The sequence below is a fragment of the Zootoca vivipara genome, chromosome 12, assembly GCF_965207765.1.
Source record: "Zootoca vivipara chromosome 12, rZooViv2.hap1.1, whole genome shotgun sequence".
NCBI classification, from domain to species: domain Eukaryota; kingdom Metazoa; phylum Chordata; class Lepidosauria; order Squamata; family Lacertidae; genus Zootoca; species Zootoca vivipara.
The window spans coordinates 2,852,032-2,873,423 of record NC_142595.1 but is presented as its reverse complement, the minus strand read 5'-3'; the positions used below and the strand labels follow the sequence as shown (position 1 = coordinate 2,873,423).

The window sequence follows — 21,392 nt, the reverse complement described above, 5'->3', positions numbered from 1 at the left end:
TAGAGTAAAATAATACACAGTGACACATGAATTTAGGTTAATGGGGAAAATAAGGCCACAACTTTATTGGTTACAGCACGTGAGTGGTATTGGCTTAGGCATGACTCCACCCCGCTCCACAGGGAATCATTAAGGGTTAACAAACAGTACGAGGAGCTTGTTGATGCCACCAGAAGGGCCTCGGACAGGATCCATGACCACCGTATCCCTCTAACGGGATACCCAAAAGAGGAGGCCTTGGATGATGGCCACAACCTGTCCTCCAACACACAAGACATATACATATTCCAATGCCTAACCGCCAATACCATAAAGTTGTGACGAATTGCTATGAGGTAGGCAAAAAACCAAGAGGCTGGCTGGTGCCAGTAAGTGAGATGGATAAAAACTCCTACCAGGCCCCTTGGGCAACCAGGGCAACCAACCGCAGTCCATAGCAAGGTCAAAAGCATAGAACAGACCTAAGGGGAGGGGGAGATCTGATGAAGCCAGGAAGCAGAATGGAACCCTAACGCTGTCGCGGCTGCTTAAATGCAGCCAGGCCCCGCCAACCAGCTGGCCCTATTGGCCAGCTGAGAGGCTTGGTATGGCAGCGGAGGAAGGCTGACGCAGGGGGCCAAATGCACCCCCCTGCTAGCACGGGAAATGCCTCCCGCTCGCAACCCCTCCCCTCTGCGAGGAGGAGAGGTCAAGCCAGAAGCAACACATACTGCCTTTATGAAAAGAAACCACCAGAGTGCATGCAGCAGGGAACCTGAAAAGAGGTCTGCCTGGGAATCCTATCTTGCAGGACCAGCCCATGCATGAGGCAAGGACTGCCCTGGCGGCAAGAACCATAGGAGCAGCAGATTTGCCCCCCCCCCCCGGAATGCATCACCCACTGCTGCTGCTGTAGTGGCAGCAATGGCTGTGGCACGCTCCTTGGAGGCCAGATCTTCTGCTGTCTCCTCAGCAGCTCCCCCCCCCCCGTGCCAGCTCCACAGCAGCCTCTCAGTGAGTAGAAGGTGTTGCTGGCCTCCTCCCATGCCTAGGGAGGAAATAGCAGGGACTGCCCTCTGGGGTCTCCAGGGCTCTGCAGCCACTTCGTGTGATTCAGAGCGGGCCCCTTTCCTACCCACAATGGCCTTTGATTCCCAGTTCAACCATTGGAATTTTTTTATTTTCATGCCCCCCCCTCCGTTCCTAATTTCATCATCACTCCCTCTTCTCCCCTGCGGGCAGGGAGCATGTCTTGGCCCAGGGGGGCTACCTTTTCACTCAGGGGCGGAGAAACACATAGTAGTGTTGAGCAGGGGCAGAGGCAAGAAGTGGGTGGAACAATTTATGCCTCTCTCACACCTTGTATAGTATGGCATGTTTCAGCCATGCAAAAGCCAGAAGTTTCTACATACAGTGGTGCCTCACTTAACGAATGCCCTGCTTAACGAAATTTCCGCTTAACGAAAGGATTTTTCGAGTGGAGGTTGCCTCGCTAGACGAATTCGTTTTATGAAAAATTTGTCTAGCGAATCACAGTTTCCCATAGGAATGCATTGAAATTCAATTAATGCGTTCCTATGGGATTAAAAAAAAATTCAATGCATTCCTATGGGATTCGCTAGACGAATTTTTCGGTATAAGAAAAGACCCGTGGAACAAATTAAATTTGTCTAGCGAGGCACCACTGTACACAACTCTCCATCTTCCACCACACTCCAGCCAGGCAAAAACACATGAGGAAGGTGTAGAGCAGGGTTGTGAGGGCTCTGTGACCTAAGGAGAGTGGAACGGTCCGGGCCTGGGCTGCGAAGAGTTCTGAGAGCCAGAGAGAGGCGCCCAGAGGGCTGTGTTAGACCTCAGGGGCTGAGGGTCCTCACCCTTGCTATAGCTGGTGCACCCTCTCCCCAATCCTGTCACTTTAGGGAAGGAAGTTTATGACCAAAAGGGTAGGCTTTGCAGGCATCTGACTGTGTGGTTCTTCCAGTTTGGTCATTCTGTTCTCCCGATGGCAGGGAGGAGAGGAAAGTGTTGGGCCAGCTCTCAAACACTCAACAACAGGGAATCACGGGTAGTCCTCCCGCCTCCACACACACACATCCAAAAAGACCCTGTCAAAAATGCTTGCATGCAACTATAGTGACTTTCATCTATTGCCAAGTTCATAGAAAGCTCAACATGAAATGTCACTTATTAGGCTGTATGAGACATATTTATTACTAGAGGGGATGGTATCCAAGTGAGAGAAATTAAGAGGAGAACTATAAGTTCAATGTTGTTTAGTGATGATTTTCCCCCCCTCAGGGGCTTAATTTTATTACGGTAGCTAAAGCTTCTGTGACACTTTTAATCCTTGATGTTCTGTTGTTGTTGCTGCTGCTGCTGCTGCTGCTTTTGTATACCCTGTTGGAAGCCATCCAGAGCAACCAAGTTTGATAGGTTGAATACAAAAAATTAATAGCAATAACAATTATTATTATTACCCCTTCATTTCTTTCCTTTCTAGCTGTTCAAAACCACAATAACCAACTTTTCTCCTAGAGAAATAACAGATACAGGCCCCATACCTTCTAACCCTTGGAGAGAACGAGAGCCAGGGGTGGTCTGTTTTAAACAGATACATTGCTAGGAAAGAAAGAATTAAACAGTCCCCTCATCCTTGTGAAAGCTCGCTTCATGTAATAAAGGAAAAACCCTCAGGGGAAAAAAGACACAGAGCAACATGCAACAAGCAGCTCTGCCCTGGGAAATACCACTGCTGCCTTTTTCTACTTCCCTGACAATGTTTAAGAAATAATTATCTTAGCCCTTTCCTCGCCTGCTCCAGTTCTCACCTTACAGTTGCCATGAACTGAAGATGTCATTATAGAAGTATGCCCTGAACCATCAAACAAGCATCCAGTTCTCTGTGTAGTAGCTATTTTTGGCTCAAGGACAACTAGCACCTGCAATTGTTCTTCAGAACGCTTTCAACAACAACTATAATTCATGTTACATCTATATATATAAACACCCTGCCGTTGCCACTGTTCTAGTATCAAGTAGCATTGTTTTAATGTTTGCCCTGATACAGCTCTGAATGGCAGCAACAACTGTGCAGAAAAAACAATGTGGAGTTTCAACTGCTCATGCATGGCAAAAAAAGAAAAAAGTGCTTTATATTATGAAACACTATATACCCACGGCCTCTGTTGAGCAGAGCAACATCACTCTAGGCAATGCTTGAGCATTACTTTCAGACTTCTTAAATTAGTCATGACCTTTAAAGTCTGAAGTAATGTATATTGCTCTAATGTTTAATTGTTAGGGTCAGGAAAAAGAAAAGTCTACCACTTTTTAAAAGAAGTCCCCGAACCCATGTTCTTAAGAAAATACAATGCACCACAATTGTCCATGTGGAGATGAAGGATGCCCAACTTAATAACTACACAAAGCAAGCAGGTTCTCAAAATTAACAAGAAGTTGAAATTCACAGCTGGCATTTGTTTTGCCCTTACTTTCTAAAATGCATCTATAAGTTGCATACTTAATTTTGCTTAATACTGTTATGTGATTGTGTGTATTAGTGTTTGTAAATAGGTTTTTTATTAATTATGTAGAAGAAAAACAGTATCAAGACATTTTGATTCACATGTACAAAATACAGCATTTTGGGGGGAAATATTTAAAAGTATATCTGTATATAAGTTGAATGGCAATTAAGAGTCCAAAGAGGGTATTTACAATGTCATACAAAGATGTTGTCTAAAGTACAGTGGAACCTCGGTTTATGAACACCTCGGTTTACGAATTTTCGGTTTACGAACGCCGCGGACCCATCTGGAACGGATTAATTCACTTTCCATTACTTTCAATTGGAAAGTTCGCTTCAGTTTATGAACGCTTCAGTTTATGAACAGACTTCCGGAACCAATTGTGTTCATAAACCGAGTTACCACTGTACAGTGGTACCTCTACTTACGAATTTAATGCGTTCCGAACACACATTTGTAAGTCGGAAAAAAATTGTAAGTCGAATCCCATAGGAATGCATTGGGAGAAAAAATTCGTAAGTCAAAGCAACCCTATCTAAAAATTCGTAAGTAGAACAAAACCTATCTAAACCGCATCCAAGATGGCGGATGGAGCTCCATTTGTAAGTAGAAAAATTCGTAAGTAGAGTTATTTGTAAGTAGAGGTACCACTGTATATGAATTTTTGCTGGAATGGCATACAAAAGATGAAGAAATTAAGTTCATGAATAAGTGGGCAATGGACCTAGGATATAATATCGAATATGAGAAATGGACAAGACTATGGAATTTAGGAATAAAATTTACTGCATCCATGACCTTAAAAGAGAATTGGTTTAAAATGGTGTATAGGTGGTACTTAACACCCACCAAACTAGTAAAGATGTACAAAATGAAAAATAAGAATTGTTGGAAATGCACTGTAAAAATAGGGCAATTTTTCCACATGTTGTGATTGTGTGACAAGGTGAAGACTTTTTGGGATAGTGTGTATAATGAGTTACAAAAAGATATTTAGGTACATCTTTTATAAAAACAACAACAACCGGAGGCATTTTTGCTAGGAATGGTTGGAGAAAACATTAAAAAGGAAGATCAGAAATTCTTCCCTTATGCCACAACAGCAGGAAGTCTACTCCTTGCACAGAGATGGAAACAACAGGATATTCCAACAATTGAAGAATAGCAACAGAAAATATTGGAGTATGCGGAAATAGCAAGGCTAACTGGAAGAATCCGACAGCAGGACGATGAGAAATTCCAAAAAGAATGGTCCAAATTTATGGTATACTTAGAGAAAAGTGTTTCCGTGTGCTGCTCTGATTCGCCAGAAGCGGCTTTGTCATGCTGGCCACATGACCCGGAAGCTGTACGCTGGCTCCCTCAGCCAATAAAGCGAGATGAGCGCAGCAACTCCAGAGTCCGCGACTGGACCTAATGGTCAGGGGTCCCTTTACCTTTACCTAGAGAAAACTGTACATAAATAAAGACACTCACAGGACTGAATGAAATAAAACTCATAATATTTATTGTAAACATTTGGTTAGATCATGAGCTGTAATGCCGTAATATAATAAGGAATGTATGTTTAAAGTATAATACAAATTTTTAAAAGGAATTATAGACATTTATAGAATGCATAGTAAACACGCTTAAGTAAGAGTAATGTAGAGAAGCCAGAAGTGGGGGGGGGGGAGTTAATTCAGATAAGATATAGATTTAAAGGAGAATAATATTGTTAAGCTTTATTGTATTTAAGATATTTGGAAAAAAATAATAAAAATTATTGGGGGGGGGGGGAGAGTCCAAAGAGCACATTTCCTCACATCTGAGAATTTTAATTTCTTTACACACACACTGAGGACAGAGCTCACCAGTTCCTTCATTTCCGTACCAGGCATTCCACATTCACCAGAAACATGAACAATTACCAATCATCTGTTTTGTATGATGGGATGGGGAAAATTAAACAGAGAATAATTGAAGGTCATCCCAGTTAACTTGTCAAACACCTAGGCTGCAATCTCAACCCAATTTACCTGGGAGTAAATGGCACTGAATTCAATAGGACTTACTTCTGAGTAGACATCTTTAGGCCTGCAGTGGTAATTGTTTAACTGTGTAGTTGACTGTGTCAAATTTACAGTCATTTTCTCTCCGCTTTGATTCTTTGCAGGTAGGTTTCGGGACCCTAACACAATCACCTGCACCTTCATTTCAGTTGCATTTATCAAAATACTAGGAGGGGAATCACGATAATTAAATGGATAAATAAAACCACTATAACATTTACAGTGTAGATACTGCTAAGAAACAATTACATTTCTTTATTCTTGTAACAAGAAAAGCAATTGTAGGAAAAAAAAATCCTAAATCGGACTAATTTCTATTGAATCATTCTCTAAACTCCTACTACAAATAGCTTCACTTTGGTTGCACCTAGATGTTAACTGGCATGATTCCAATGAAGGGAGAGAAAAGTCCTTTTAGCAGCATTTTTTAAAAAAAATAATAATAATACAGCAGTCTAATTATTATTGATTTGCAATATGCACAAAGTTCTCTATACTGGTGTACTTTGGAACCCGGTGTGAGCATTATCCGAAGGTAGTTATGGAACTTCCAGCCCAAGGCAGCTTTGGGTCCCATCCTTAGTCCCTGCACCCCACCCCCACTCCTGCCACTGCAGCAACTGGATTTACAAAGCCAGCTGTGATGCAAAAACTTCTGCATCACTAGGCAGCATCAACTGAAAATGATTCCACAGAGTTGGGCAACGATGGATGCTTCATTTGGGTTTGCTGTGAAAACTGTGCCAAGTCAAGGGACATTGTCCTCAAAGGTTTGGGGCAAAAAGGTCACAGGGGATTTCTGAGGGATGCAGGGCTCCCTCCATTGAAGCAGGTGTCAACTATACCCATGCCACCAAAAAAACGTTCTGCTGCATGACTACCTGAGGATGAACTGGATGCTTTTTTCCACTGCCTGCAACGCCACACAGCAAGGATAATTATGCCTCCTTATCGCCACCATGTTTTGCAGTGCAGTTACAGAAATAATTCATCACAACAAATTAAACCAGTAACTTACCAGTCCAGGATCCTGCTTCAGTTCATTTGTTAGGAACCAGCATTGTGCTGAATGTTTGTTGTGATGCAGTGCTCTGTGTAGTAGAGAAGGAATGGGCCTTAGCTGAAAGAAGAAAAACAGCCATCAAACACTAGCTAGACTTTTAGACAATACTTCACCAACTAGTTATCTGGACCAGATATTGGTTTGTAGCAGCGGAAGGAATACACTGTTAATTGGAAATGTCTCAAACCTGTCAAAATTACAGGTGCAGAAGTACTTCTTAATGGACTGAAATTCTCCAGGGTCTCTGATCTGCCCGGTATTGTGGGGATGATTAGGGAGTCAGGAGAGGATATATTATTTAATCATATCCTTCCTAACTTGCGCTAGCAAGTTCCATATTCTAGCAGAGTTCCAAACACCCCCCTTTTAAAATTACGCAGCAATCAGCTTGTTGCTGACTCATTTGAGTCTTACTATTAAAGATTCCTTCCTGGTAAAATCCCTTCTAATCCCTCTTAAAAAGAATAAACACATTAACGTTAATATAAAAGTAGTTTACTCACTGATTCATTCAGGTTCACAGACATATCCCTAAAGGCAGGCTTAGGTTACATAAGAACTAGAACTATTCCATAAAGAAGTTAGTCTCAAGTGACTGCGACTAAGCAGTCACTTCTCCAAACACAGAGCAGCATAAAAAATGGAGAAGACACACTGATCAGAACATGGAGGCTGAGTGCTCCTCCATGCTAGCACAACAGAAAACACCCTCTTCAAGTCACATGTAGTGGAAGTCTGTCCCAGCTCAGGAGGAAACAGGAAGTCTTCTCCTGAGTAGAACAAAACATCCCCTAATATATCCACCGTAGGAATGTTGTACTTGACTGTAGTTTTACATCCCACAAGTATAACCATAAGGAAAAACTAAAGCAAGATGTCAAACTAGCCATGAATTGAAAACCAGACTGAGCCAACCACATTTCCCCTTCAAACTGGAATAGAATCTAAATAATTATTGAAAGTCAGTTGACAAACCCCAATCTATTGATTCAGAAACAGATGCAGTGTTTTAACATTTGGTGGTAAAGCAGAAGCTATAATGAGCGCTTAAAATCAGAATTTGGGAGTTTGTCTAGGCTTCTATACCTGACTTACCTCATTAAGACTGCAATCTACGAGGTCCCAATATACAATGTGAAGTGATATAAGATTTTGTGTTTGATATGTATTTGGCTTTCTCTTTCTCTTCTTTTTTTCTTTTTTATCTTTTTTCGTACTATTGTTGTATTTTTGAAAATTTTAATAAAACATTATATATATATATATGAGACAGGTGAAAAAGGACAACATTTTTGTGTACTTTAAAGTACAGTCATATCTCGGGTTACAGACGCTTCAGGTTGTGTGTTTTTGGGTTCACCGTGCCGAACCCAGAAGTACCGGAATGGGTTACTTCCGGGTTTCGGTGCTCGCGCATGTGCAAAAGCACCGAATCATGACCTGCGCATGCGCAGACATGGCACAGCAGGTTGCGAACGCTGCGGGTTGCGAATGTGCCTCCTGCACGGATCACGTTCGCAACCCAAGTGTCCACTGTATGTTACCCATGCAACAGTGTTTAGCTAGCATCTATAGCTTTTTGCTATTTTTGATTATTGTTTCTTAACATTTGACCTAAAGGCTAGCATATGCAACAGCCCTTAGACTGCATCTTACGTGGTTAGGGGATGCATGGCTGTTGCATCCTCCTCGCACCATGTTCCCCAGATCCCAGCTTTCCAAGACTGCTCGGGGATGGTGGCATGGGGACGTTGCAGTCATGCACCCTTCAATCCCAACCTTACCTTTGCTGGCGAGGCTGGGATCGAGAGGTGCATGGCTGTTGCACTCTTCTCATGCCACCCTCCCCAGATCCGCAGAGGGCAGCGGGAGGCAGCAGGGGCTGGGCAGGCGCAGTGGGTACTGTTTGTCCTCTGCTCCTTTCCTTGACCCACCCACCCACCCACACATGCCCGGGCGCCAGCGAGACACACTCTGCCTCTGCGTTAGTGAAAATTCTGTAGCTGACAAGCATATAATATATTCACTTTGTATTTGAGCGCCATTAGTCATTTATAAGACATGTGTTGGACACATGTTATATGAAGTTAGGAGGCTTTCCTGGTAGTCATCAAGTTTGTTTTCAGTTTGGCGCTAGGTGTAGACCTGTTTTTATTCTGTCGGGTATTTCAGATATACTGGTTTTAGTCAATCTAACCCTAGAATTTTTGTCTGTTCCACTGCTTGCTGTTTTGTGCTTCTGTTGTTTTTATTGTATAAAAACTAACAGCCTCATACGTGGCACTGCTCAGGAATTCTAAGAAAACAAAATATCAGTTCTGTTTTGAAAGGTCCATTCCACCATCTTGATTCAAAATGGTGTCCAATTGCATTCAAGGAAAGGTGAAAACCTGCTTCTTGACCATCATGCAAAAGTTGGTTACAACCTTAAGAGGTGCCCAGATACCAACAGACAAAATAACTTCCTATAATATCTTGTAGATAGTAACTGTTAAAAACACTTGGCAAGCATTCTTAGGATGCAAGACTATACACAATTACATGGGAGCAAGTTGCTTTGAACCCAAAAGGGCATACTTCTGAATAGGTATGTACAGGATGGTGCTCTTTAAAATTCACAAATAACAAAAATAAATACAGTCTGATGGTATACTGTTCCCTTCTTCACTTTGGTTTGCTGCCTATCCCCCAGTCAGGGTTCCCTGGGGAAATTTGTCTTTGGTTCAATTCACAGCTGTCCTTTCTCTCACTACCTTTGCACTGATTGTGAGCGCTCAGACCCCATCCCTAGATTTATATACCTGTCAGAATCAATTGCCATTCCCCCACAATGTTCTGATATTTTCCCACACTTCCCAGCCATAATTTTTCATGCACTCTATTCCCAATGCAACAAACTTCTTTTATTTCTCTACACTTGTTCAGAAATGTTGACATGTACACTGCATGTTTTCAGGTACCTACTTTCCTTTCTTTGTTTTAGTCTACAAAATCTTCAGATTATATGACCAAATGATAGTTTGACACATATTGACCTGAGACTGGCAGAATGGAAAGTCATTGTCGGTCAACCTCACCCCTCTATCACCCCAACTGCAATATGGGGACAATAATACTGACCTACCTTAAGGAGTTGTTTGAAGTAGTCGGGATTTTAATAAAGGGCTATATAAATACTCATCATCATAATTTGTTAAAAATTATTTACTCTGAGTAGATCCACTGAAATTAATGAAACTGACTAAGTTGTGCCCATTAATTTCAATGTGCCTACTATGAGTAAAACTTACTTGACTACCACCTGATAAGTCATATGTCTCACTCTTTGAATGCCAGTTCCTATTCTAAGTTTACTGGCTTTTGGGCACATACAGATTTAATATACTAGTCATGGGTGTAGCCAAGAGGGGGCAGGGAGGGGCAACTGCCCCCCATCAAGAAAAATCAAGAGAATATATAGCTGCGGTTCTGCCCCCCAATAAAAGGCCTGTCCCCCCTAACAAAAATCCAGGCTACACCCATGATATGTTCCTATCTCACTTCAAGGACAAGACTGCAATCCTATTCTCACTTACCTGGGAGGAAGCCCACTGCAAAAACTTTTTTCTGAGTAGACATGCATAAAACCAGGAGAAATGTAAAGTACTACACTTGGGCAAAAAAATGAAAGGCACAAATACAGGATGGGTGACACCTGGCCTGAGAGCATTACATGTGAAAAGGATCTAGGAGTCTTGGTAGACCACAAACTTGACATGAGTCAACAGTGTGATGCAGCAGCTAAAAAAGCCAATGCAATTCTAGGCTGCATCAATAGGAGTATAGCCTCTAGATAAAGGGAAGTAATAGTATTCTGTATTCTGCTCAACGGGAGCTCACGCGCAACCTTCCTACCTTCTCCCAGCGGGCCGGGGCCTTCCTGGCCGTCTCCCGCGACTCCGGCGCTTGCTGGGTCCACGGCCGTTTCCTTCCCAACAGGGTGCTGCATTTCATTGGTAGAGGTGCTGCCATGTGGCGTCGCCTCTACCAATGAAACACAGTGCCGGGGTGAGGGATGACCCTGGCGCTGCAGAGCGGAACAGGGTCCTAGTGCCCCTGTTCTGCTCGCTTACCTCCCTACTCTCCCAGCGCGGCTGGTGGAGGGAAAAGGGATGCTGCCACGCAGCTCTCCCACTTGCTGGGGCACCCCTCAGTGCCCCCTGATCACCCAGGCTCCCTGGCGCAACACACCACTAGAGTCAATGGGCGAGCCGGGCCTGACTCACGGTTCTACATTCTGAGCTATTTGTCTATTCACACATATACAACATTTTCCCAAGGTCATTGCCCGGACCTGCACCTTTTTAATTGAATACATTACAATTTAGAACAACACATATATTAATACATTCATGGAATGTACTATTTACTAGCTTCCTTTACACTTTTTTGTTTCAATGTTGTTCATTTTATATATTTTATAGTTAACATGACCTGAGTTTAGCAGGACATGAATGAACTATAGTACCGGTATCTTCAAATTTACACAAAACAAATGCACAAAATGCACAAAACAACCCAAAGCACAGTTTCACTTGCCCATCTGCTTTGAGTGTGCTGTGAAGCATGACTGCTCCACCTGTAGCTAAATCTCAATAGGGATTCACCAGCCTCCACACTTGCCTGCAATATGCCCACGGACTATTCTCTCTCCCATCTGACAAGCTTTATTTGCACTTTGGTTCACAATAAATATACTTAACCTTGCCCCCCTCTAGAATCCACACCTCACTGAATTCCTCCAAGAGATGGTCTGAGAACTATTAAACTCCTCCCTGCTCAGCCACCGCATCTTTAACATGGCTAGGAAGAGCTGGAGCACCTGGAACAGGCAGAAAGTGCTTCTCCTGCTGATGTGCAGGGTGCAAATGAGGGTGCAAATGCCCCTGGAGTGTTAGGAGGTGATGCTTTGGCAGCCATGTTTGTTCACCATACAGTATCTCAGAGAATCATCATGTCTTGATGCTCTCGGGGCCATTTGTGGCCTCACTTGAATTCAACGTGTGTCAGTAATGGTAGCAACTGCATAATTTTACAGTTTCTCAAATGATATCCTTTAAAAATGTTGATCCTTCAAAAACTTCAACTGTGCTCTGAATCTAATGCTAGTCTATGAATACACTGCCATATAACCAAAGGGCACAATTTGTCTAGACATTACATCCATAGCACTGCGTAATTTCTTTCTAGCTATTGATTATCTAATGATCCTTTTAACAAGGCACTCCTATTATGTCTGATTGATGTGGGGAATACATTTCCTCCTTCCTTTTCAGAAGTTAAGTGTCAATTTGGAGATGGAAGATCAAAACCATCACACCAATTAAACTTCTGCTATATTGCTTCCTTGACATACACAACAAATCTATATCATTGCGTCTGTGATTTTATATAGCTAGAATGCAAAAGGTAATAAAATTAGCCAAGTAACAATGGCAATGAGGATCATTTTAATGGCTCTTTCAGTACAAAGCACTTCGTATTCATTACTTCATTGCAATCCTTACAACATCAACAACCCTGTAAAGTAGGTTTGTATTATTACTCCCATATTGCAGATGAGGTGCTGAGACTAAAATGGGTGACTTCGTGATTTGTATCTTAGCCTTTTAGCCTATGCTGCTAAAAGCAAAGCTTCTGGTAATTCAACATGCTACAGCTATTTACAAATTCTATCTGCTTAGAACAAATGTAGACTTTCACAATACAGCACAACACACATGTAGTAAGAACATGCATAAGAACACAAGAAGAGCCTGCTGGATCATGCCAGTGGCCCATCTGGTCCAACATCCTGTTCCCACAGGGGTCAACCAGGAAGAAGAAGAAGAAGAAGAAGAGTTTGGATTTGATATCCCGGAGTCTCAAAGCGGCTAACATTCTCCTTTCCCTTCCTCCTCCACAACAAACACTCTGTGAGGTGGGTGGGGCTGAGAGACTTCAGAGAAGTGTGACTAGCCCAAGGTCACCCAGCAGCCGCATGTGGAGGAGCGGAGACACGAACCCGGTTCCCCAGATTACGAGTCTACCGCTCTTAACCACTACACCACACTGGCTCTCTCCCCACACAGGGACCAGAACATGAGCCCGAGGCAGCACCCTTGTGTGGTTTCCAGCATTTTGAAGCAGTGCTGTCTCCCAACTGTGGAGGCAAAGCATGGCCTCCAAGGCTAGTAGCCATTGGTAGCCCTCTCCTCCCATGAACTGGTCAAATCCACTTCTAAAGCTATCCATGCTGGTGACCATAGCGGCGGCACATATCTTCCCAGCGCCTGGGGCGGGTGCGCCTGGGCGCACTGGGGGGCAGGGTGTGGAGGGTGACATGAGGAGAACACAGCAGGGCAGGCAGGCAGGCATCCTTCCAATCTGCCCATTTGGCATAAGAAGCAAAATGCGACCCTGGAAGAAACCGCCCCCCAGGGCAATGACCCCCCTCACGCTGCCCACCCTATGCCTCTCAGTGACCATCACTATCTCATGAGTTCTATAGTTTGACTATGCACTGCAGGAAGTAGTACTTTCTTTTATCAGTCCTGGACTGCAAAACTATTTGGAATGTTGCCGTGATCAGACTGCATCTGGTTGGCACAGAATAGATCCAGCAAACAAGGTCCTTTACATTTGGGTAGGGACAGCTCCACACAGTATGTCTGCAGTGGGATATATCTGTGTTAGACATTGCACACGTCCAAACCCAGATTGGCTTAGGTTTTTTTTGTCTGAGATACCTTCAGGTCACTCCTAATAAGAGCTATTTTCGATGAAGAAGGCCACAAAACCATGCGCTGTTGAGTGCCCTGGAGCACCAAGCCATAAGGCACCTTTGACTGAGACCTCTGCTGAGACTCAAGTTGCAAGGGGCATATGGCTTGGTAAGTTACATTTCCACCAAAACCCCCCCGCTAGCAACCTTTACAGATGCTATTTCTCAGCCATTGAGAGACTATGTTATGTGTGGCCTGTGATATCTTGATATAGTCAGAAACTGGACTGAAGATGTCTAAAGATTATTTCGCCTTTGATGTATTATTTGAACATGGAGATTTGGACGTCTACTTTAAGACTTAAATGTTTCAAGAAATAGGAAGTTCTACCAGCATTAGATAAGTGGCTGAAGCTTTAATAAACACTGATAACATTTGATATTTTAAGGACTTTAATACTGAAGCAACTGGATGAAAGATTTGAATTCCCATCCAGCTCCCTATACAGGAAATTAGTATGCAATCGAGTGATGAGGAACTGAAGGGATTAGAGATCCCAAAAATCTATTCTGTGCACTTTAAATGCTGTGGGATATTTATGAGATTATTTTAATTCTCTCTTTTGATAATTTATGATTATTTTGAGACTGAGCTATTATTTTAGGATACTGAGCTACATTCATACTTAAAACAATTTGTAATTAGAGAACTGGAAAATGATCAAGAGAATCAACTAGTTGAAAGAAGAAAGGCTGTGAATATCTTAAGGGAGAAATATACTGCCATCAAAATATAGCAGGGAAAGGAGTTCCAAGATGCACCTTAAGAATGTCTTGATTGTGGAAAGACAGACCATTTTTGCTTAGATAAAAAGAAAACTAAATCTGTAAGGAATAAGTTGACACAGGTACTTTAAGTATATATTATTGAATTACTGTCAGTTGACCATTTTAAATTTATATAATTAATGCTTATAATAATGGATTGTTAGGAATGTTTATTGTCAGGCAGAGGGATAGTGAAAGCCAAGTGGAATTTTTAAGACTAGGACACTGTGCTTAGACAATGTGGTTAACAATTCCATGGGAGTCATGTGGGCACATGTGAATTCAAAGGGGGTGAAAACCTGTCTGACATTTGCTTAAATTTGGGTTTCTTTGAAACTCTGTTCCAAGTGATCTCTTTAAAAAGGGATGGGTCTTTGTTAATGCTTTACACAGAGCCTATATATATACCATGGTGCACAGTAAAATAACTGTGGACTCTCCCCTTAAGAATAGCCCAACCTAGGAAAAATCTTACTGCTGACTGCATATATAGCCCTATTTAATACATCTGTTATGCCAGCATCTCTATGGAGCATGAATGAAAAAATCAAGCTTCAACAGACAACATACAGGTCGCCTTCAGACTTGTTCCAAAGGGACCAAACTAGGTTCCATTTTACTCTGTAGCCACCATTTCTCCTATTCATGTTTACTTTGAAATAAGCTTCTATGTTACTGAAGATGCTCTCACATACGGTGTATATCAGCAGCTCTTGCTACATTTCAACTTCTACATATTTCTGCCATAAACAACAGCAGGTGGTAGAGACAGAGATACTGTTTTTGTGGGAAACAAAAGTATAACTTTCCAGAAACTATTGAAGCTGTTTTGACAGTTCCAGTGAGAGTGGCTCATTAAGAAAAAATAATATTTTGTTACATTCTATTTCGGAGGGAAGGGCTCTTCTCCAGTATTATTTGATGCAATGAGATTTCTAATTTCCAGATCTCTTACGTTAGCAAGTTAAAAGAAACTGTCTATCAAAGAGCTGGTTTCCTGTGACACCAGGTCTGTTGTAATAGTCTGGAGCAGGGGTAGGCAACCTAAGGCCCGTGGGCCACAAGCGGCCCACAGGGGTCGTTTAACCGGCCAACAAGGGCCCCCCCTGAACCGAGCTTGGCAAGTCCCCACGTGCTGCGCTAAAGTGGTGCAGTGTGGCGTGGGGACTCGCTTCCACAGTGCCAGAAATCGCATCTGCGCAGATGTTGGAAATCGTGTCTGCGCAGACGCCGGAAATCATGGCCGCGTGTACTTCAATCGGGAGAAAGCTGCACCCGCAGAGCTCAGGCAATGCTGGATTTCAGCATCAATGTTGGCCCTTGTGGAAAGGTAACTGCCTAGGTAGGAGAAGTGATCAACATTTTCCAACGTTACACCACTGAGTTGGGTTATTTTGTACTTGTTGGTGCAGCACTTTTGTTTTTTGGATGTTGAGTGATAGGCCAAGCTTTTCATAAGCTTCTGCAAAGATATTTAGGATGGTTTGGAGGTCATCCTCTGAGCGTGTGCACACTACGTTGTCATCAGCATACTGAAGCTCTATGACAGATGTTACGGTAACCTTACTGTTTGCTTTCAGCCTGTTCAGATTGAAGAGCTTTCCATCTCTTCGATATATGATTTCTATTCTGGTGGGGAGTTTCCTGTCGACAAAGGGTAGGATCATGGCAATGAAAATAATGAATAGAGTTGGGGCAATAACACAACCCTGTTTAACACCTGATCCCACTGTGAATGGTTCACTTTGAGAGCCATTATTATCTGTGATTGTTGCTGCCTTGAGTCCCTGTCAGGGAGAAAAGTGGGGTATGAGTAGTAACAACATAAGTAGCAACTTGCCGGCATGGTACCCGAAATCCTTTAACTGAGAATGCTATGGATTGAATTTTGGGCCTTGAACAGGCAATGTACCTGCTCTGCCATTGAGCTATAGCTCTTCCCTGGTACTGTACTCTGTTTATACATTTGTTTCTTTACAGAATATCAGTTTCTCAAAACTGAAACAACTATCCTTGAATCATGTTGACAGAAAAACACATGTGCCCCAATGTGCTTCAGCTTTAGCAGACAAGCTAAAAGTCTTCAACACCCTGTGCATCCAAAATTCAAGCCTTCTACACAATGTTTTTCATCAGCTCCCCTAGTTGGGCAACATCAGGATAAATTAGCACTAAAACATTTTCCTGGGGACTTTTTATATAAAAAAATCACAAAGTGATGTAGGAAAGTGGAGAGCTGAATTTAAGATGGAAAAACTGAAAGAAACCATGCCTGCCTACACTTACAGTATTTAGCAGGCTTTGTACTACTTATTTGCATCCTTTTGAACACAGAAGAAAAATAATGTATCTTAATGATTTTATGCAGTGACATTCATTACACACTTTCTGGTACCTATGTGAAACGTCATCTTCTCAAATATGCGTGTGCGTATTTCCGCAGAAAGCTAGTCTTATACAGTTTCTAAGCTGATTTAGAGGTCGGGAGCCTATGTGGTTTCTCACTCTCTTGGTGACCTAGTGCACATTGAAATCTTGTTGTATTCTTTGGTAAACTGACTTGTTAATTCATGCTGCGTTGAGATGAGTAGCTTGTATTATTGGGGTTTTGGTTATGAATTTTGTTCTAATGCTATAATTGGGTTCCCCCCGCCTATGAAAGATGTAAATTTGTTTTTATATGCCACAACTGCAGCTAGAATATTATTAGCAAAGTATTGGAAGACACAGAAGATACCTACAGTGGAAGAATGGCAAATAAAGATGTTGGACTCTATGGAACTTGCTGACCTGACCGGAAGACTACGCGACCGGGGAGAAGAGAAGGTGGAAGAGGAATGGAAGAAATTTAGAAGTTATTATAAAAAATACTGTAGAATTGATGTATGGGTAGAATTAGAAGCGATTGTGAAGTTGCAGGTTTAAAAAAATATGTGAGATATAACGGAAAAAAGGTTAGAATATTATAATGAGTTGTAAAATTGAGAAGATTATGTTGTAATTGTAATTGATATAGAATTTGCCAAGAATGTTAGGCAATGAACCGCTAGAAGGGGGACTCAGGGAAGTCCCCTACTAAAATGAGGGGGGGGGAATGGAATATCTGTTGTAGTTTTTTTAAAAAAATTCTCTCTTTTTATTATTATTTTTATTTTTGTTCTTTTTCAAATATGAATGTTATACCAATGTATAATTACATGAATGTTATTCTTTTCTTTTTATAAAATTTAATGATTTTTTTTTAAAAAAAAATGGGTTCCCCCCCCGCCCCATATTAGATGCAGGCAGGTGGGGCTTGTCAACCTGAGAAGGTAGCCCTCCTATGAGAAGGAAAACTCTGATCCTAAACCTCCCCTGCCTTGTGGATGATCTTCAGGAGAGGAAAAGGCTAAGGAGTAAACCCTACACAAATCCAGAATGGATGGAGTCCCTAAGATGGTGGGCTTGCGCCTTGTACACCTTCTTCCAGAAACTCCCATGGCTAAGCTGGTGCCAAATGTATATTTCTGCTTTCCTTTGGGCCACATCAGTGAGGCTGAGATGGCCCAGAACCTTCACCCCCTGTGCCATAGCTGCCAAGTTATCCCTTTTTTAAAGGGATTTTCCCTTATGCTGAATAGGCTTCCTCGCGAGAAAAGGGAAAACTTGGCAGCTATGCCCTGTGCCCTGGAAGAGGTCACTTTGGTGCTGATAACACAGTGGTATGACTTTATCCCCTAGAGGTGCACTCCATTATCTCTCAAGACAGACAGATGCCAACAAAATGCTTTGGGAAATAAAAGTGAGTACTGTAATAAGTATTAAATGAAATTGAAATAAAAATGGGGCTGGGAGGGGACAGGAGGCTGTGATATTGGCCCCTGGCCAACATGTTAGAAGATGCAAAGGCACAGTTTTGATTAAGTGCAAAGTTGAGGCCAGGTTGGGTGGGGGAAGACAGACTTATTTCTACCGCAGCGAGAAACTTGAGTCACCCCCTTCTGGTCTACCTACTGGGTTTTGACACGGCACACCTACAAGCTCTGACTGAAGACAAAAGCTGGTGATCAATTTCCTTACAGTAAGATTATAGGCTTTAACAGTTCAGCACTAATATATATCACTTAAACAAAATAACAGAGGTTGCAAGTCACTGAAGTGACAGGGCTGAATATGAAACCTGTAATTATGCATTTAATCATCGACTAGGCCCTTTCTTCATTCTGCACTCATTTCAGCACAGGGACATAATTTTGCAGCTAGCACAAGTCATGACCCAAGAGGCACTTAAACAGCTGTGTAAAATAGAATGGTCTTTTTTTATTCCAGCTCACAAATAGAAGTCTCTCAGTCTAGTAGTAATAACAATAATTTATTAAATGCCAGAAACAGCTTTGCAAAGCAGTTGCTACTTCGAAAAATAACATACATTTCAGCTCGCCTCTCCACGCCTGTGCTCTTGCACACTCAACAAGCCCTCCTCAAGACTGGAGGGGCCTTCATATCCTGGAGCATGCTCTAGAGTGGTACCCTCCTGTTGTACTTGAAGCACCCTTTTTGAAAAGATCTTACAGGCCACCCGTTTTATAGCCATGAAGCCAAAAAGAAGAGTTATAGCCTTTTAAAATTTCCACTTATTCATGAATGGAGCTTCCGTTCTCCAAAAACAAGGTTCTGATTTGAACTAGAGGCAAAGTAGGCAGCCTCCAAATTAGGGTCTGAACCAAATCTTGCACTTGGTGCATGGCATACCCATAACTTAAAATAATAAATACCTTCCAATTTATTTTAATTTTTCACCAGAAAAGCAAATAAATTAATCAAGCTGCCAAGTGTTATTTTCTGATACTGACAAGTTTTTAAAAACAAAAGCTGCAGTTTTGAGCCCTTAATTTTTTTATACAGTGGTTTGTTTGCTTTTTTAAAAAGAAACAGTGCAACTGATTAAATTAGATGTCTTGACTTAAACCACTTACATGATTGCATGCAAAGGAAAAGCAGATGGTCTATGTTATGCTAATTTGATTTCTTGCAATAAACATTAACATTGATATAGAAAATGCTTCTGCTGAAATTTTTCAGGAAGATGGGTATGCTTTGTATTTCTTTAAAATGAATCCTATAATTCCACCCAAGCTACAGTAGAGCAACTATGAATTCTAAGCAAAGCAAATCAGTCTGTCCGATGCATCCCCCCATTTTAAAAAATCAAATAGGTGTGTGTGTGTGTGTGTGTGTGTGTGTGTGTGTGGTGTGATGCCCTACATGCTGTATCAATTGCAGTGCTTCTGTGACCTATTTATGTTATGAAGCTTCAACATCTATACACTACTATAAATCTGAGGTTTCCTGTGTTCATCCTTTTATTGCCAAATCTGTGTGCAGAAGAGAAGCATGGTATACATGAGTACCACACATAACAAATCTGCAGGGTTTAATCCCTCTCCTGCCCACACAACACCCTAAAATACTGCTAAATGACAAGATATTACAGAATGTAGGAATGGTAAATAAGGGGCTACGGTCCCTACTGGAGTATTTTGATCTCAACCATAATAAAGAATAAGATTTAAATACTATGGGATGCGAGCAAGGCAATAATGAGAGGCTTTTTAATCCAACAAAGCTCACACCAGAAAAAAAAGAAACAGGAATTAAATATTAAACCTGGGAATAATGATATTCTTTGAGCAATCAAAATGATCCAAGCCCAATTTTCATTGTTGATTTCTACCAAGAGATAGAAATGAAAGTGAAATTAATGAAACAAAAAAGTTTTGAATTCACAAATAATCCAGGTAAATTGTTGGCTTGGCAACTTAAAAAAGAAAGGAAGGCCAAGATAATAAATAAGGTTATTGATGAAGGGAAAGACTTGACAAATTCAAAAGACATAAGAAAGCTCTTTGTAAAATTTTATACAGCATTACATACCGTAGATGTGAGAATATCCTGAGAAAATTGAATCTTTATTTGAATAACTGCAATACTAAATACCCAAAGTTGCTAAAGAGGAATCGAGGGCTTTAAATGCACCCATATCAATGTTGGAACTGCAGTTAGCGATTAGCCAAATGAAAACTGGCCCAGATGGAATCTCTATAAAGACACTTAGGAACCACTTAAAGACACTATGAACAGAATCTTGATGACAGGAGAGGTTCCTGAATCATGGAAAAATAAATTTATCACCCTGATCCCAAAGTAAGACTGTGACTTAACGAGGACTAAGAACTATAGACCAATTTCTTTATTTAATTGTGATTATAAACTATTTGCTGCAATTTTAGCTAATATATTAAAATGAGCTTTGAGGGAGTGCATTCACAGAGATCAAGCAGGTTTTCTTCCAGGCCACCAACTGAAATGAGGAATGTAATTAATTTGATTGAATATCTGGAAGAAAGACATGAAAAACAAGCTGCTTTAATTTTTCTAGATGCTGAGAAAGCCTTTGATAACATTTCTTGGTTTTTTATGATTAAGGTCCTAGAGAGGATGGAGCTAGGTGACAGCTTCCTAGCAGAAATTAAAGCAATCTATACTGAACAATCTGCAAATATTTGAAAATAATAATTTTGTACATTGTACAGTGTACAAATGCAAAATAAGTAAAGGGTCTAGACAAGGCTCCCCTTTATCCCCGCTGTTGTTTATTTTGACAATGGAAATGTTGTTACATAATTTAAGTGGGAATGGGGAAATTAAAGGTATAGCGGTAGGGCATCAATCATATAAATTAAAAGCATTTGCTGATGATGTGGTATTAACATTGGAAGAACCTATAGCAAGTGTCCCTAAGGGATTAGAATAAATTAAAAGATTTTAAGAGGTGGCAGGCTTTACAATAAACACAGAAAATACTAAAATGCTGATGAAAAACATGGACAACCAGTCAATAAAGGTTTTAGAAATGGAGAGTGGCCTAAAAATAGTTAAGAAAGTGAAATATCTAGGGATCTGCTTGATGGTGTGATCTTGATGGTGAGATCTTATTTCAAGATTAAACTATGGAAAGAGATTTAAAAAGAGTTAGAGATTTGAGGAAGGATGAAACTTTCATTACTAGGAAGAATTTCAGCTATCAAAATGAATGTGCTGCCAATATGCTGTTTTTATTTCAATCGATCCTGATTGTTGACAAACCAAGTTGCCTCAAAGATTAAACATAAAATTTTGATTGACACAAAAGAAAGAGGAGGCTTTGCTCTGCCAGATCT

At 41.3% G+C, this 21,392-nt stretch overlaps 1 protein-coding gene across 9 annotated transcripts in view; it reads right to left on the bottom strand.

The window, feature by feature from the left end:
* LOC118095417 (poly(rC)-binding protein 3) overlaps positions 1–21,392 on the bottom strand; it is a 249,935-nt gene that overhangs the window by 172,957 nt on the left and 55,586 nt on the right. For all 9 annotated transcript variants that reach the window (XM_088655488.1, XM_060282171.2, XM_088655484.1 and 6 more), the window contains exon 2: positions 6,579–6,680. The gene's annotated coding sequence lies outside the window, so the exon portion shown is untranslated. The remainder of the gene's footprint in view (positions 1–6,578; positions 6,681–21,392) is intronic.